We start from the raw sequence: 16,303 nt of genomic DNA, 5'->3' as shown, positions 1-16,303 counted from the left end.
GAATTCAGCACGGGTACTCAGGTACGGCAGGGCTCACCTGGCAGTGGAAATGACAATAGAATGTGTGTTCAAATACTTGTAACTAAGAACTAAAAGAAAATGCCGTAAGTTTATACAAAAACAGAAAATGGATACAAAAGGTAATATTTGACCTGCAGCTCATGTGGTCAGATTTTGAAGAAGAGCATGACAGCAGGCTTACATCACTCGAAACCTGTCACTGCCTCTATGCCAGCTTTTTGACAGCTCAACAACTCAACAAACTGGAATTAGCCAGAAGCAAACATAATACAAGATGGGCTTTGAACTGCTTTATGGACTGGCTAGAACAAAACAACATTTAATCTCGCAAATACCGAAAAACCTGAGCAGAACCTCATATTCCTCTATATATAACACAAAAGGCTGCTACTTTTTCAGTCAAAGGAATTGCCAATATTAAAGCACATTTATTGATCTACTTTTTTTCTTTATTTTGCAGAACTATTGTACAAGAGCAATAGAACACTCGAGGTTTGTCACAAACAACTTCTATTAGTTTATCCCATCAAGCTGTGTGTCTCATCTCTGATCCATTCTTGGAATTTGGTAATGACCCCTTAAACTCATTCAAATCTGCCACTAAAGGAGTTACTGTGCATAGTAACATGTACCAGCGTGTAGAATTGGAGCTTTCTGTGAGCTACCGGGCATCAATCACTGCATAAAACATATATGAGGTTTCCTTCATTGTTGGATGCACTCAGAGCTCATGCAGAGCTTGTTCTCACTGTATTCCTTTTTAAAAGTCCGTTTTAAAATAATTGGTCCTACTCAAAAAGTAAACATTGTGTCTTATGATGTTATGTGGTGTGGGATGCGCTGCAGGAGATGAAAGCCTGCTAAGCTTGAAGATGAGGACAAAGCAAAAATGGACAATATAACAGGGGTATTTCAAAAAGCAGGATTTTTCTGTTTACCATATGATATACACCAAAAATCCAGACAGTCCAGGGACATTTACACTGGACAACCCTTTGGGAAAATTTGGGAATGACCAAAGTTCAAAAATATGCGGTGAAGTCACGTTAGCATTTCTAATTCTGTATCGGAAATGTATTATATTGTGACACAAAAGTGACAACGCTTATCGTATTGTGAAATCGTATTATCGTATCGCTCCACCTCTGTTGACCACTTCTGCTTAATTTATTCCATCTAAACTGAAAAAACATTTTTTATGAAATAGCCACAGAGAGAGATGAATACAGAAATTATAATTAAAAATAAACACAGAAATGTCAGTGTATCTTCAGACCTGGACAACTACTTTCACTTAAACACTCTGATAAACATACAGGCTTTTTGGTTATAATGACTCATAGTCATAACATAATTATCCGTTTCAGAAGAAGCTGTTTGTCTTCTCACCCTGTTACACATGTAGACCTGATTTCTCTACTGTTTCTCATCAAATAGTCCATCAAAAAAGCAACATGTGCGCACACACACACACACACACACTTTCATAAACACACACACAGATACACCCCCACCTCTACAGAGCATGCAGCAGTGGAGGTAGAACAGGACAAATATCCTGGAGGCTCACAAAGGCAGCCAGAAAAGCGCACTTGAAAAAATGACTGCAGGAAACACACAAAAGCTACACAGAAGAAAACAAAAACTTAGTGGAACAAGCACAAAAAACAGGAGAAAGTTCATAAATTGACCAAATAAACTACAACAGAAGCACACAGGAGAAAACCTATGACAAGAACATGATACCCAATCTGTGTTGTTTGAAAGGAGTTCAGCATAGCAAATAAGCTGCATTTAGTCTTTTCCTTCAATCCTCCAAAACACATGAAATCTGGCCTTTTACATAACCATTTCTGTCAGTTTTTCAGCAAGTGATGACAAGTAAGTGGCTTCTCAAATGTAATCAGAAACAAGTAACCTGTAGAGGTGCACATCAGCAATCAATGTATTATTTGTATTAGAATTATTTTTGGTCTGGTATTGGAATTATAGCCAATCACAGCAGTTCATACATTAATTATGGTGTGAACATGTTAAAATGCAAAAAGATAATGACAAAATGAGTGGGTACTGGTATCGCATCAACTGCAACAAAGTGTAAATTGCTGGTTAGCCCAGAAATTCCATGTCACTGCATCCCTTAAAAAAAGAAAGAAATCAATGTTTCCAGCTGTTTAATTATTTCTGTTACAATACAAAAGTGCTAAAACTAAGCACACTGTTCACATCATGCCTTAAATCCCACTGCAACAATAAAACACAGGCAATTACTGAAGTTACAGAACAAAACTATTCTTCTCTCTGTCTGTTTCACTCTCTTTTTCTGTGCATTTCTCTCTCTCTCTCACTCTCTCTCTCTCAGCAGAGTCAACAGTATCAATGTTACTGCAGCCTAATGAAGGAACACTCAAACGCACAAACTGAAAAGAGTATTCAGGCCCCGGCCAGGCCAGCCCAGAGAAGCCCCTTTTGTGAGGACCCACGTGCCTCTTGGCTTCTGAAGAGGTTTCATTGTGCTCCACAAATAGCTGCCCCTTTCAATCCCCCCAATCAGAAAATAGCAGCTAGTCTCAGCCAGGGAGAGGTGGGAAGCGAGTGTCTGGACTGCTCAGCTTATGGCAGAAAACACACACATACACTTGTTTTTATGCAATGTCAGGACACTGGATCATTATCTATATATCTTGATTCAACAAAGTCCCCACAGAAATCCTCATCTGCAACATTTGAGGTTGGTCAGAATGTTCACAGCACACAATACAACATTTAGTGATTGGCTAGAGGAATTACTGAGCACACGTTGCAAAAGCCACGATCAAAATAATGATTTACAAACAATATATTGTTTGGCCCTACGGTGAAAGTCAAACTGAAGAGCATCCGTAGCTGTACACAGGTGCTCAGAAGTTTTCTTTCTCACAGTGGGTCAATCATACAGTTTTTTATAGTGTTGGCTTAAGAATTGACACAGATTTTAATCATATTACTCTGATCAGTTTCGTCCCATTTGTTTAACATTCAGTACAATGTGTTATTTAATGCAACATATAGACAGCTTCAAGGCTCAGTGCATAAATCTGAGTATTGAGTTCAGCACCACCAGTGGAGTGGACAGCTACCTGATGTGGCTGCTGGCTCTCTCTCTCTCTCACACACACACACACACACACACACACACACACACACACACATACATATCGCTGTTGTCAGAACAAAACCTTGTATCTCCAAAATGGAAACTGTACAGGAGAAGAAAAAAACATGCTTTACTTTTAATGTAAGTCAAAGGAACCAGAATTTTTTCCAAATCATTTTGGGCCATTTCTTTTGGTCCTTTCATCATTCATATACACACAATGTATAACCCTATTTCCAAAAAAGTTGGGACACTGTGCAAAATGTAAATAAAAACAAAATGCGATGATTTGCAAATCGTTCAAACCCTACATTTAATTGAAAATGCTTCAAAGACAAATCAAATGTTGAAACTGAGAAATGTTATTGTTTTTTGAAAAATATTTGCCCATTTTGATTGTGATGCCAGCAACACGTTCCAAAAAAGTTGGCATGTGGGCAACAAAAGACTGGTAGTTGTGTAATGCTTAAAAAAAATTGTTATTGGTTATTGATTGGCAACAGGTCAGTAACATGATTGGGTATAAAAAAGCATCCCAGAGAGGTTGAGTCTTTCAGAAGTGAAGATAAGGAGGGGTTCACCACTCTGTGAAAGACTACATGACCAAATAGTGCAACAATTCAAGAATAACATCTCAAAATAAAATAGCAAAGAACTTTTCATCATCTATTGTACATAAAATCATTAAAAGATTCAGAGAATCTGGAGAAATCTCTGTATGCAAGGGACAATGCCAAAAAACGGTATTTGCTGGCCGTGAACTTTGGGCCCTCAGACGGCACTGCGGGCAACAGGCATGTTCAAATTATGTCAAAAACAGAAAAATGACAAAAATCAGGTTTTCTTCCGACAGCAGCCACACACACACACACACACACACACATATCCAGCAGCCACATCAGATAGCTGTCCACTCCACTGGTGATGCTGAACTCAATCAAGATATTTATGCAAACCAGCAAAAGTAAATAATTCAGTTAAAAAGTGCAGGCTAATCTGTCACCGTAACACATTACTTATTCACCAACATATTTTTAAATGACTGTAAAGCATATTGTAATTACAGTATGCAGAAATATATCATACTACGAATTTGTCCATATCATGTAGCCCTAATACACAGCCAGCAAAGAGGTCCACATAGAGAGAAGGCATATATCAAGAAATTTAAGAAACCATGCACCAAAAATAAAAAATAAAAAAAACATAGAACAAAGCAGTCCAGATATTGTCACCAACAGAATAACATTAAACACAAAAAAAAGACCTGGGATGCAAGTAATCGTTTCCTAAGATATGTATGAATCCATTAAAACTGTACTTCAAAATAGGAAACTGAGTAAATTTTACTGAGCTATGACCTTCTTCTTATGACAGATCACGCTGAGAAAAGTTACAAAAAGTCACAATACTGTGAGACTGTATGATGAACTCAAATCAGTCTGAATATTCTATTAAGGACAGCAGATGAATGAGTACTGCACATTTTTTCTCATAATTTGCACAAGCGTTTGTCATTAATCTCCTTCATATTCCAATATATGTAGTACAAGAGAACATTTGATTCTGAGAGATGAGTCAAAAATAAACTAGCTCAAAAATACACAGTAATAAGACTGAAGTTGGCTGCTCCAACAATCTGTCTCTGACTGTGCATAATTATCTCAGGCGCTTGAATAGTGTGCAAAATAAAAGAGACCATTTGAATCGGAAGAATGACAATTTTCTATTGGTACAGTGGATTATGTTGTTCATTGTCAATGCTGGAAAATAGAAGTTTAAACACTTTAATGTGCTATAAATAACTTATGTATGTGTGCACATACATGTATTTATACAGATAGATATATATCTATGTATGTATGTGTACACACACACACACACACGCTATACATTCATAACTAGAGTGAAATAGAGTGGTTTTCATTTTTCATTTCACATGCTTTTTTTTATTATTTTAAATCATGTATGGCCAAAGTTCGCCTATCAACAAACAGCTGACTCAAGTCAGAGTTTGTCATACTTCTGGGATATATCGCTACGTTCTTACTATTAATAGAGTTATTCTGCTTAACCCAGGTACATGCTACCACAGTGTACACGCACACACATGTGTACTCACACACAAATCCAAAGGCAAGAATATCCTCAGGACAGTGGGAGAGCTAATATATCATTATACGTGTTTTTCACAGCCCACCTCCTTCCATGCACCCTCCAGCTGCCCTTAAAAGAGGACAACATTTTTTTCCTTTCCTTTATTTGCCCCCAGTCTTTGTATGGAAGTAATCTGGGTTAAACACTAAGCTGTAGGCTGCTGGATGAAGGAGGCACATTTGCAATAGGATTTCACTGTAGATAATGGCCAAGGAGGTATTCATGCCTCCAGAAGCGATTCATATTCGTATGTGTGACCTACTTTTATCCAACTTTCAACCATTTTGTGCCAAAATTTAGGCTCGAATCCCCCAACCTTGTACATGACAAGGATGTGGATCAAAAACGCCTGTTTGATCCACTTTCTGAACTGTTGGCAACCCTGATACGTGTTTGTTCCCTGTATGAGTATGACAGAAACAAAACATCACAGTACATGAAGACATTTCCACAATACATGAGAAGTATCACAATATTTGTCTTCCTGGAGGTTGGAAAACAAACACAATGCTTAAGAAAAATAGTAAGATCGCACTTAAATTCTATCACAAACTGAGTACCACACAACAGAGTAAAACTTAAGCTATGCAATGTAGAAATGCCAGTTAAATCTTCATGCAGTCAGTCAGTGTTCTCTGCATCCTAACAATATCCATGATATACATACAGTACTAGTCAAGAGTTTGGATACACCTTCTCATTCAATGTTTTTTCTTTATTTTTATCATTTTCTACATTGTAGATTAATATTGAAGGCATTAGAACTGTGAAGGAACACGTATGGAATTATGTAGTAAACAAAAAACAAACTAGAATATTTTATACTTTCGATTCTTCAAAGTAACCATCTTTTGTTTTAATGACAGCTTTGCACACTCTTGGCATTCTCTCAATCAGTTTCATGAGGTAGTCACCTGCCATGGTTTTAAATTAACAGGGTTAATTTGTGGCACTGCTTGCCTTCTTACTGTGTTTAAGACCATTAGTTGTGTTGTGCAGAGGTAAGGTTGGTACACAGACCTATACAGTGAATAGCCCTATTCGACTACTTTTCATGGCAAGAACCACTCAAGTAAAGAGACAACAGTCCATCACTACTTCGTGAAGACATGAAGGTCAGTCGGTCTGGAAAACTGCAAGAACTCTGAATGTATCCGCAAGCGCAGTCACGAAAACCATCAAACGCTATGATAAAACTGCCTCTCATGAGGACCGCCCCAGGAAAGGATGACCAAGAGTTACCTCTGCTGCAGAGGATAAATTCATTAGAGTTACCAGCCTCAGAAACCGCAAATTAACAGCACCTCAGATTAGAGCGCACATAAATGCTTCACAGAGTTCAAGTAACAGACACATCTCAACATCAGCTGTTCAGAGACTGCGGCCTTTATGATAGCAAAGAAGCCACTACCGAGGAAGAACAAGAAGAAGAAGAGACTTCCTTGGGCCAAGAAGCTCAAGGAATAGACATCGGACAGGTGGAAACCTGTACCTTGGTCTAATGAGTTGAAATGTAAAAGTTTTGGTTCCTCCCGCCATGTCTTTATGAGACGCAGAAAAGGTGAGCGGATGGTTTCTACTGGTGTGATTCCCACCGTGAAGCATGGGGGAGGTGGTGTGATGGTGTGGGGATGCGTTGCTGGTGATTTATTCAAAATTCAAGGCACACTTAACCAGCATGGCTTCCACAGCTTATGCAGCGACATACCATCCCATCTGGTTTGCACTTACTGGGAACATTATTTGTTTTCAACAGAAAAATGACTCCAAACACACCCCCAGAGCTATCTGACCAAGAAGGAGCATGATGGAGTGCAGAATCAGATGACCATGCCTCCACAATCACCCAACCTAAACTCAATTGAGATGGTTTGGGATGAGCTGGACCGCAGACTGAAGGAAAAGCAGCCAACAAGTGCTCAGCACTTCTGGGAACTCATTCAAGGTTGTTGGAAAACCATTCCAGTTGACTACCTCATGAAGCTGATTGAGAGAATGCCAAGAGTGTGAAAACTCTCATCAAAGCAAAAGGAGATTCCTTAAAAAATCTAAAGTAAAAAACATATTTTGGTTTAACACTTGTTTAAGACATAGTTTTGTCTTCAATATTAACCTACAAAGTAGAAAATAATAAACATAAAGAAAAAACAACTGAATAAGAAGGTCCAAACCTTTGACTGATACTATATCCTACATGCACTTCATAATATTGGTATTGTGATACCAATGTCATATAGTCATATCGCCCATCCCTAAAACATGAGCATGCAACATAAATGAATTCTGGCTCAAACTAATCCGACCAACTGTCAGTCCGAATCTCATACAAGAGTGAAGTGCAAGCTGATACTTGGTTTGCAATTTTAGCAAGGTAAAAAAGAAGCCAGCTAGCACGTTGCTAGCCCTACCTTGAAATGAACCACTTTATGTGTTGTAAAACAAATGTATTCTGCACAATCTTCACAAGCACTCCAAGGGACCGTGCCAGGAAAGTGAATATCATATGTGAAATCACCTTTCAGGAACATGATTAAATCTCCTAGAATGCTGCTGTAAGGTTTCTCAGTCAAGCCTTGCTTGGATGAAGCTGTAATCACCGCATCGAATAAATCAGTGTACCCCTACTGGATTTTTGGGCTCACCTCAAAAAATGAAAAGGAAAGAATTCACTTTCAGCTCCACAGTAACACTGCATGTAAAATTAATCTTCATGGGGAACAATTCTCATAAAACCAGAAGGCAGGAAATAGATATATCCATTTAAACCTTAGTTGTATCACTTTGTATCTGTTTTTTCATTTCTCTTTTTTCCCCGAATTAGAAGATAAAGCTGCTGGCCACGGATTCAGACTGTCCTTCTATTGAAAATAGAACCCCCATCTATGGCATGTCTGGTGATCTTCCTGGCTGAGAGATCACTCGTAGGCCTTCATGTCTATGCTTAACAGAGAGGAGTATGCAGTAATCAATATCCTCCAGTATCCTGTATCTTTCACTGTACTGGATTCAGCTGATGAGAAAGAGGCAGCACGAGCTTTTAAGCGCATCAGTCCATCAGAGACATGGCTGTCTAATCATCAATTCTAAAGCTAGAGACACCGTACGTCCTATGCAATCCAAACCACAAATCAGTGGGTGTAATTTATTTTTTAAATCTTAAAAAACAAAGCCTTTGCAGGGTTTGGTATGGGTGCGGCTAATTTGCCCCTTCTTTTTGTGCACATTAATGGCATTAAGAAAACCAGCAAAACTGGTTTAGGGCTCTTTAGCTTGTATAGGATTATTTTAATAGTTATTCTGTACATAAATGATGAGGTAGTTCCCACCTCAAGCACCTCAAGGTTTGGATCATTCTCTAAATCTTAATCAATTCCTAAACATGTGAACATAATTTATTACTTTAATATAAAGTAATCAAAGCAAAATGTTAAAGTTGAATGAGACTTCAGTCTCACTTTGGGCTCATAATAACAATTAAATAACAATAAAATAAAATCAGCAACAGACTTCAATAACATCTCTTCCCCTACTTATCTGGCACACCATTTAAAAAGACTTGAATCTACAGCACTGTTGTTGTAGATGTGAGGGGCTTTAGCACTGCACCACTGCTTCGGGTCATGCAACACCTTCAGCAAGTCAATGTGCATTCATGGCACTATGCAACAGCCTGAAGAAAAACACCTTTTTAATTTTGAATCCTTTGTATCCAAATCCCCACGTGTTACAAAAGCACAGTTGAACTGTTGAGCTGCTGAAGACCACAAGAAAAATATCTTCAAAATATTTACTTCACTTACTACAACCAGGCCATTCAACGATTCAGCTGAACTGAGGAACCCCCTTAGATGAGTAACCTTGACTTGGTGCTAACAGATAACATCTTTACGCTTTACTTGCTCGTGCATTTATACATAAAAAGATATTTTTTTTCTGGGGCAAAGTATTTGAACATGCAACTGATTCAAGCTTACATTAGGGCTCAATTACCCTGACAAAACATTAGTATTGTTGTTACTACACATTGCAACAAAAAATATATCCGCAAATAAACGGGACTTGGTTAAACATTGACCTGCTTTAGTAATTTACTTTTGTTGGATTACATGAATATCTTGATTAATCCAAACACTGACAGAAGCACTTATCTGCAACCGTGATTAGTCAAAAGGTTGACAGCACCATGTAAAAAACTATTGTATTTTGCTAGAGGGATAATATTACTATAATGACTGACAAGTGATATATCGTGGAGCCCTTCTTGACATGCTCCAGTGACCAACCATTGCTCAGTCACACCGTTACAGCTACCGCGCACTGAAAATATTGATACATCAAGCATATTTCATCTGCTCACGCTTCACCCAATCAGCAGCTCTGTCATATACAGCACATGCAGGGATTCACTCGTTTTAAGGATTCTGCTCATGTTTGAGAGCGCAGGGCGGAAAAGTGTCTGTTCTTACCTCGTCTAAAGCTCTCTTTACCCGTGGGCAGATAGAGAGAGAGAGAGAGAGAGAGAGAAAAATAGAGAGAGAGAGAGAGTGAGAGAGAGAGAGAGAGAAAGAGGGGAAACATGGAGGGAGAATAATGAGGCACACTCCTGCCTTGGTGAAGAGAGGAGGATTATTGTCAGATTAAGTGCCTCGCTCTCCGACTTTGGTGAACTTGAACCGCAGGGGCCACACCCCTTTCGTCGGGGGCAACAAGGCTATGTCTGGGTCACCACCAAGCCGAGTGCACCCCAAGGTGAGACAAGTCTCAGCATTCAAAGTCAAAGCCGGATATCAAAGAAGCAGAGGTCCTTTTATTCCTAATTATCTTCAGAGAGAGCACACCCTCCTGGGTCCTACTGCATCAAGAGAACAGCTTAAAAATACAGTCTGAATGTGTTGGGAATAGTTTCCTCCTGAAGCTTTCAGATTGAAGGCAGTGTTCAAGGTCCAGTGGTACACTATTTGTGCAAAAGTAAATATGTTCAAAGGACATTCAATTGCACACATCCAGCTTGTTTAATCTCCATAGAAAATCACTGCCAATAGAATGGGACAGAAGGCAGTAGTTGCACATGGGGCTAAGGTAACCATGCTCAATGCCAAGCATTGGCTAGAGGGGTGAAAAGCAACCTAGAACTGGACTGTGGGGCGGTGGCGCTGTTTCCTTTGCAATGATTACTCTCCAACCAGTACGTTTGGGATGAGCTAGAATGGCATTTGATATCTAGATTAGTATCTAACCTCAACTATTCTCTTACAGCTGAATGCAATCAAATCATCACAGCAACATCTAGTGTAAAGCCTCCTACATGAGTAGCATTGGTTACTGCAGCAGCAAGCTATTATTCATATCTTTAATTTCAGAATAAATGTTAAATGAGCAGGTGTCTCCGAACTTTTAAACATACAGTGCAGAACAAGGGTGTTCAGTCTTATCTGCAAAGGGCCAGTGTGGTTGCAGGTTTTCATTCACAGAAAGCTGGAACTCACCTGATCAGTTGTTTGAAGACTGACCAACTGAGATGTGCTCCTGCTTTGCAGATAAGGTTGGGCATCCCTGGTGGTACTCCAGCATAGCTTCCAGCATTACAACATATTTGCAGAAAATGGCATGTGACATTTACATCTTTAGCACATTAAACATGCAGTGCCTGTCTCCTTAAGACCATGAAAACTGCTGACTGAGTCAGGCATCCAATATAAATGATATTGTTTGTGGGCAGCATTACTCCTAACAATCTACAGCACACACAAACACACAGTCAAAATATCTGGCTTACGAAGAATCAGCTGAATATAATTAGCCGAAATACAGCTAAACTAGCACAAACCCCTGTAGGAAATGACTCATATGACCACACCGTCTTGCGCTATAACGTTTCAGGCAAAGATCTCAAACAGCTAAAAGCCATTTCATCCGATGGGACCAAGGGGGCCTAAAAAAAACAAAACATGGCTGTACCACAGATGAGACGCTGTGTGGGAGATTATTTGTGAAGAAATAAAATCGCGGACTGAAGCTTCATTAGTATTCAGAGGCGGTTTATGAATTTCATGTATCTCAGGATAAGTGGAGACGAAAGACCTTAAAATCCACTCACAGCTCAAACTGAGCCATGCACTACAACAGAGGTTCGCAACAATTATTCAAATGGGAAGAATTTGCACTTATTACAAGCTGTCTCAATGCACAGCAGCGGAGTCGGCAGCATCCTTCAGAGATCCTGCTGAATATATTGCATAAAGTACAACAACAGTTGTTGGCCTGATCCGGAGAAGTATCTTGGCAATGGAAACGGGTCGGAAGGGTTAGTGGGTATGCAGTTTCGCTTGAGTTATTGCTGTGTTTGTGAGCCGTTTCAAAGAACAAAATATTGTCTAAATGCCAGGGGAGAGCACATTTCAAGTAAACCGCTGGAATGAGACTTTAACTGCATACTGTACGGCAGCCTATATTACACTCTGATGTGGATACTGATGCATCATTGCCGTTTCACCTTTCAAGCTTCAACTGCTGCTTATAATCTGCGTTGCAGTGAGCTATTTTTTTTTTGTTTCACATTTTTGTTTTTTTCCAGGTCAAAATCCTTCTACAATCATGCTAGCAAGGTCTTCAAGGCCCATTTGAGCTACTAAAATATTACTGTTTTATAGCTGGGAAAAATTATATGAGACAACCCATTCAAAACAACACTCTAGAGATGTAATGATTTTTTAAGTTTCATACAATTTCTTATTATAATATCTATTCAACTTTCAATATTTGATGCGTTTGTCTTTACAGAGACCTAATTGTATACTATTCAGATTAGTTTGGCTCAGCTGAACTGCAAATTTCAAAACAGTAAACAGCACCCAGATGCCTAGTTTTGATCACTGATATTAGATGCCATGAAAGACAGTAACCAAGAAAGCCTTGAAAGAGGCAGATGGGCGCATTGGTGATGTAGTTTTAAATCTTACAATGTTTCAAAATGCTTCCTTTTTTCAATATTGTACTGAAGTCTTTACACAAAATATTTACACAAAATTTGATGTAAAAGCATAAGTAAACTAGCTATCACTAGAATGGTCTGTTTTTGAGTAGCTGACACATTGTCTGAGCGTGACAGAGTTACAAAACAAACAGCCCCCTCAACCATGTCATATGCTCTCTAGCAAACACATACCATTACATACATATGTTGCTTTTCTCTTATCTGCCATACATCCCAGTTTAAAACAACTTTACATACTGAAACTAAACCATTTCATCTCTTTAGAGGATTTTAGACGATGCAAATGTTCCATGTTAAATATTTTTAGAATTTAATAAGGTTGATGCTCGTTTGGGATTACTGTCGTTGGTGTGTGGATTTTATCAGGGTGTGACTATTCCAACACACTGAAAACATGTTGGGGGGGGCGGTGGGGGTGGTACAAAACAGTATCAGAAACTAAAACTATCACCAATATGCCCCTTTTTTATCTGGGGTCTTTTATTTGCCATCTTTCTTGGAAACCACAGCTAATGATCAGACTTAGGCATCTGGGTGTGTCCTTTATCAGAGTAAAGTGGGTGATGAGGGGGTGGGGCTGAGTCACATATAATCTGGGGGTTTCAGTTTTTGGGGCTTATGCTGTGATCTGTATTTAGACTTCTGTTTCAAAACACTTTAAACAGCATTTTAACACATAAAATACCAAAAATCAAGTCAAATCCTGGCCTCAGTGTCAAAAATCATATCAGACACTAAAATGTGTGTCGTTACGCCCCTAGTATTTTATGTCCTTTTACTAAAAGTAAACAATTTTGAGAGCCACAGACGATTTCTAACCCCAGTGAGAGTTTTCTGAATTTAAAAGTGTGATTATGAATGCTGAACAGTGGTCGCACCATGACATCAATTTGCTTACACGGACATTCAGCAGTAACTACTGCGATACTGTGGCAGGATATCAGCAATAAAGAGGTTTTCTGTTCACTCCGTTTATACGATGCTGGTACAAGAGGCCGAGTCAGAGCACGAAACCCACTCGTTCCCCGCGGAGGTTTAACCGTGATGAGTTTAAACGGCTCTGCACTGGCGCGCACTTCAGACATCCAGCACAGCCCGACACAGCTGCGGCGCCGCGTTCATCCAGACAACAGCGACACGCGCGTATAACCCGACTCGGTTCACGCGCTCAGACTGGTGAGGGTGGGATTCCCTTCAGGAGTCGACTCAGATACGGCACGAGAGACTTAACAAGACCACTCCCTCCCTCTCTCGCCCTCCACTTCTCTCTGCTTCCATCTCTCTATTTTTTTCTCCTTTTCTCGTATTCACTATCATCTTCAACGTCTGTTTCCATCAGGGAGGCTCTATATAAGCAAACCGTCTGGCATGAACTTTTTAAGGCCTTCATCCTACAAAAGACTGACCAACGGTCAGGCTGGGTTTAATGACGAAGGGCCTAAAATGGGGAAATAAAGACATTTCTAAAGCCGAAGTCTCCGTCTTTCTCTCGCGCGCGCGCGCCCTCTCCTCTGCTTCACTCTCTCCCTCTCAATAGTGAGACAGGTAGAAAACAGAGAAAGAGAGAATAAACCGCTTACTTTCAGAAGACGCTGACGCTATCACACCTCCTCTTTCTTTCTTTCTTTCTCTCTCTCTCACTCTATTCCTCCGTCCAATAATGCTAATGCCAGCGGTGGACCGTTACGCACGCGTGTTATTATTTAATTTTTTCCCGCCGGCTCCCGCCTCCTGAGCTGTGATTGGCCAGCGGAGTTCCTCCTCTTACGCTGGCATTGACTTGCAGTGTCTCCAACTCCCGCGCTGTGATTGGCTGATCAGTCCTCAGCTACTGCGCCAAGATTGGCTAGTTAGTTCATACTCGCGAACAGTCTGTCGACAACTAGCCAATCAAAGCGCAGGAGGCGGGACTTTTCGGAATGCGGGTGGGAGAAAAAAATAACGGATCCCGCCGTAACGGTCAAATTCAAAATCAAATCGCACCCACAAAAAGTACATTAAGAGAAAATATATTGTAACGAATAATTTATCATATTTTTTAACCAAAACGTCGTTTTAACCCACACTAAACGTGTTCAAAGTTCACAGCGATGAAGAATAAACAGGCTCCAGTCCCCGTTTTGAGTAGTTTTTCCCTCATATACACTAGTTAGGATCATAGCTAGCTAAATGTGTAACTCCTCAGGTATTAGCTAACGTCAGCTACACAGGCTACATATTCATGAACAGATTTATAGCCGACTCTCGCAACAGAAGCTCGGCCTGGGGTAAAATTGGGTGAAAGTGGAGCTGTAGCCTGATTTTTAAGAATAAAAAAAACGGACTGCAAATGCTTCGCCCGTATCCGTCTGTAAATATTTGACTACAAATGTTTGCTGAAATCTGCTCGTCGTGTTTAATGACATGTATATGAGGCGTCTCTTTCCAACGTGTGTAGCTAACTTGTTCACCAATATCTGGAGGGCAAAAAGGAATAGAAAATGGAATAATTACCATTTAACAGACGCTAAGCGAAGCCAAACGACAGCAAACTGTCTCAAAAGAACATCTGTGTCCCTCAAAATAATTTTCCTTGCCTCACTCCTCTCGTCTCACCACCGTCCGAAGGAGATGTCTCCGTACGACAGGACCCAGCAGAGAAGCAAACACCTCTAAAATCACGGAAAAGACGCCAAAAACCCCAAGAAAACCCCACAGAAATGCCAATACAGAGACTCATACTCACTCGTTAACACGCAAAACGGCTAATTAACCTCGTGAACACGGCAGCATCAGTATCGGCTGGGGAGAAAACGCCAACTCTCCGTCTGTGAAATCCGACTGAAAGAGCAGTTTCTTCACAGCTGCGCACAAAAACAAAAAATGAAAACACAGCGCGAGAGCTTCTTACCTTAAAAACGCCCCTCTGGCGCTCCTTATAATTTTGTGTCTGTTTTCTCCTCTTCTCCGGATTCCCCCCCTTTCCAATCCTTCCGTTTAACGGCGTGGAAAGACAGAAAGAAAAAGGAAAGGGAGAGAGAAAGTGCGGTTAAAATTCCTTCAGACGGAAGCCTCCCGCGTGCTCGTGTATCCGGTAAAGAGCAGAGCAGAGCTGAACACAGTTGGCTGTTCTGTGTTGGTGTTTTTTTCCTCCTTTTCTGCTGAAAACAGATGTGATCGCTCCTCAGTCCAGCCGCTCCACCTGCAGCCCTGAGCAGAGCGGGCAGCCTCAGCACCACACAGGGATACGCCCACTTAAACACAGGTCACGCCCACGGAGACACAATTCACGCCTACACGTTCGCAAACCACACCCGTTTGATGTCGAAGCCACGCCCACAGCTCGGTTCTCAGCAGCTGCAGTGAAATAACTGTGCAGACTAATGCAGCGTTTTCCAGCCTTGCTCTCCACTGTGCTTTAAAGGGCCTATATCATGGAAAACTACACTGTCCTCACCATCACATCATTCACCCCTCATTATTCAGTCCTTATATGGAAGCTAAGCTGCAAAAAAAGTCGTTTTGAATTCAGTGAATTTGTGATGTCACAAAATTTACATATATCCACCCATTCAGCATACAGCAGTGTTGCTCCATCCAGTAACACTGAGTTTATAAGGACTGTTTCAGCCCAGACTGATTTTTTGAATGAGGCACATAGGACAGCCAATCAGAAAAGAAGTTATTTGCATATATCAGTCTTAAGGGTACAGTAACAAAAACACAAAAAACAGGCCATTTAATGCTAAGGGACAGTGAGACGTTGGAAGACAAACATGTAAAAATTAATTACTCCTGTTTTTGAGAATGTTGGCCCTCCTGTTTTAATACACCCACTTTAAACCCATGAAGGCTTTATTCACTAACATTATTCTCAGCATTTTCTATTTCTGCTTTCCTGGGCTTCCCTTTATGTTTTCCAGCTTATTTTAGTTCTCCAAACTCTAATCTTCCTATTTTAACCTCATGAATTGCCTGTTGATTACAACTGGCACAGTTATTAAATGTTATTGTAG

General features: G+C 40.2%; 1 protein-coding gene across 1 annotated transcript in view; it reads right to left on the bottom strand.

Moving 5' to 3' along the window:
* Nucleotides 1-15,413, bottom strand: part of nrxn2b (neurexin 2b) — an 843,638-nt gene extending 828,225 nt beyond the window's left edge. The window contains exon 1 of the mRNA XM_036583184.1: nt 15,199-15,413. The gene's annotated coding sequence lies outside the window, so the exon portion shown is untranslated. The remainder of the gene's footprint in view (nt 1-15,198) is intronic.
* Nucleotides 15,414-16,303: the final 890 nt, after the last annotated feature.

This window comes from Colossoma macropomum, unplaced genomic scaffold, assembly GCF_904425465.1.
Source record: "Colossoma macropomum unplaced genomic scaffold, Colossoma_macropomum, whole genome shotgun sequence".
NCBI lineage: Eukaryota > Metazoa > Chordata > Actinopteri > Characiformes > Serrasalmidae > Colossoma > Colossoma macropomum.
This window is presented reverse-complemented; position numbering and strand designations above follow the sequence as displayed.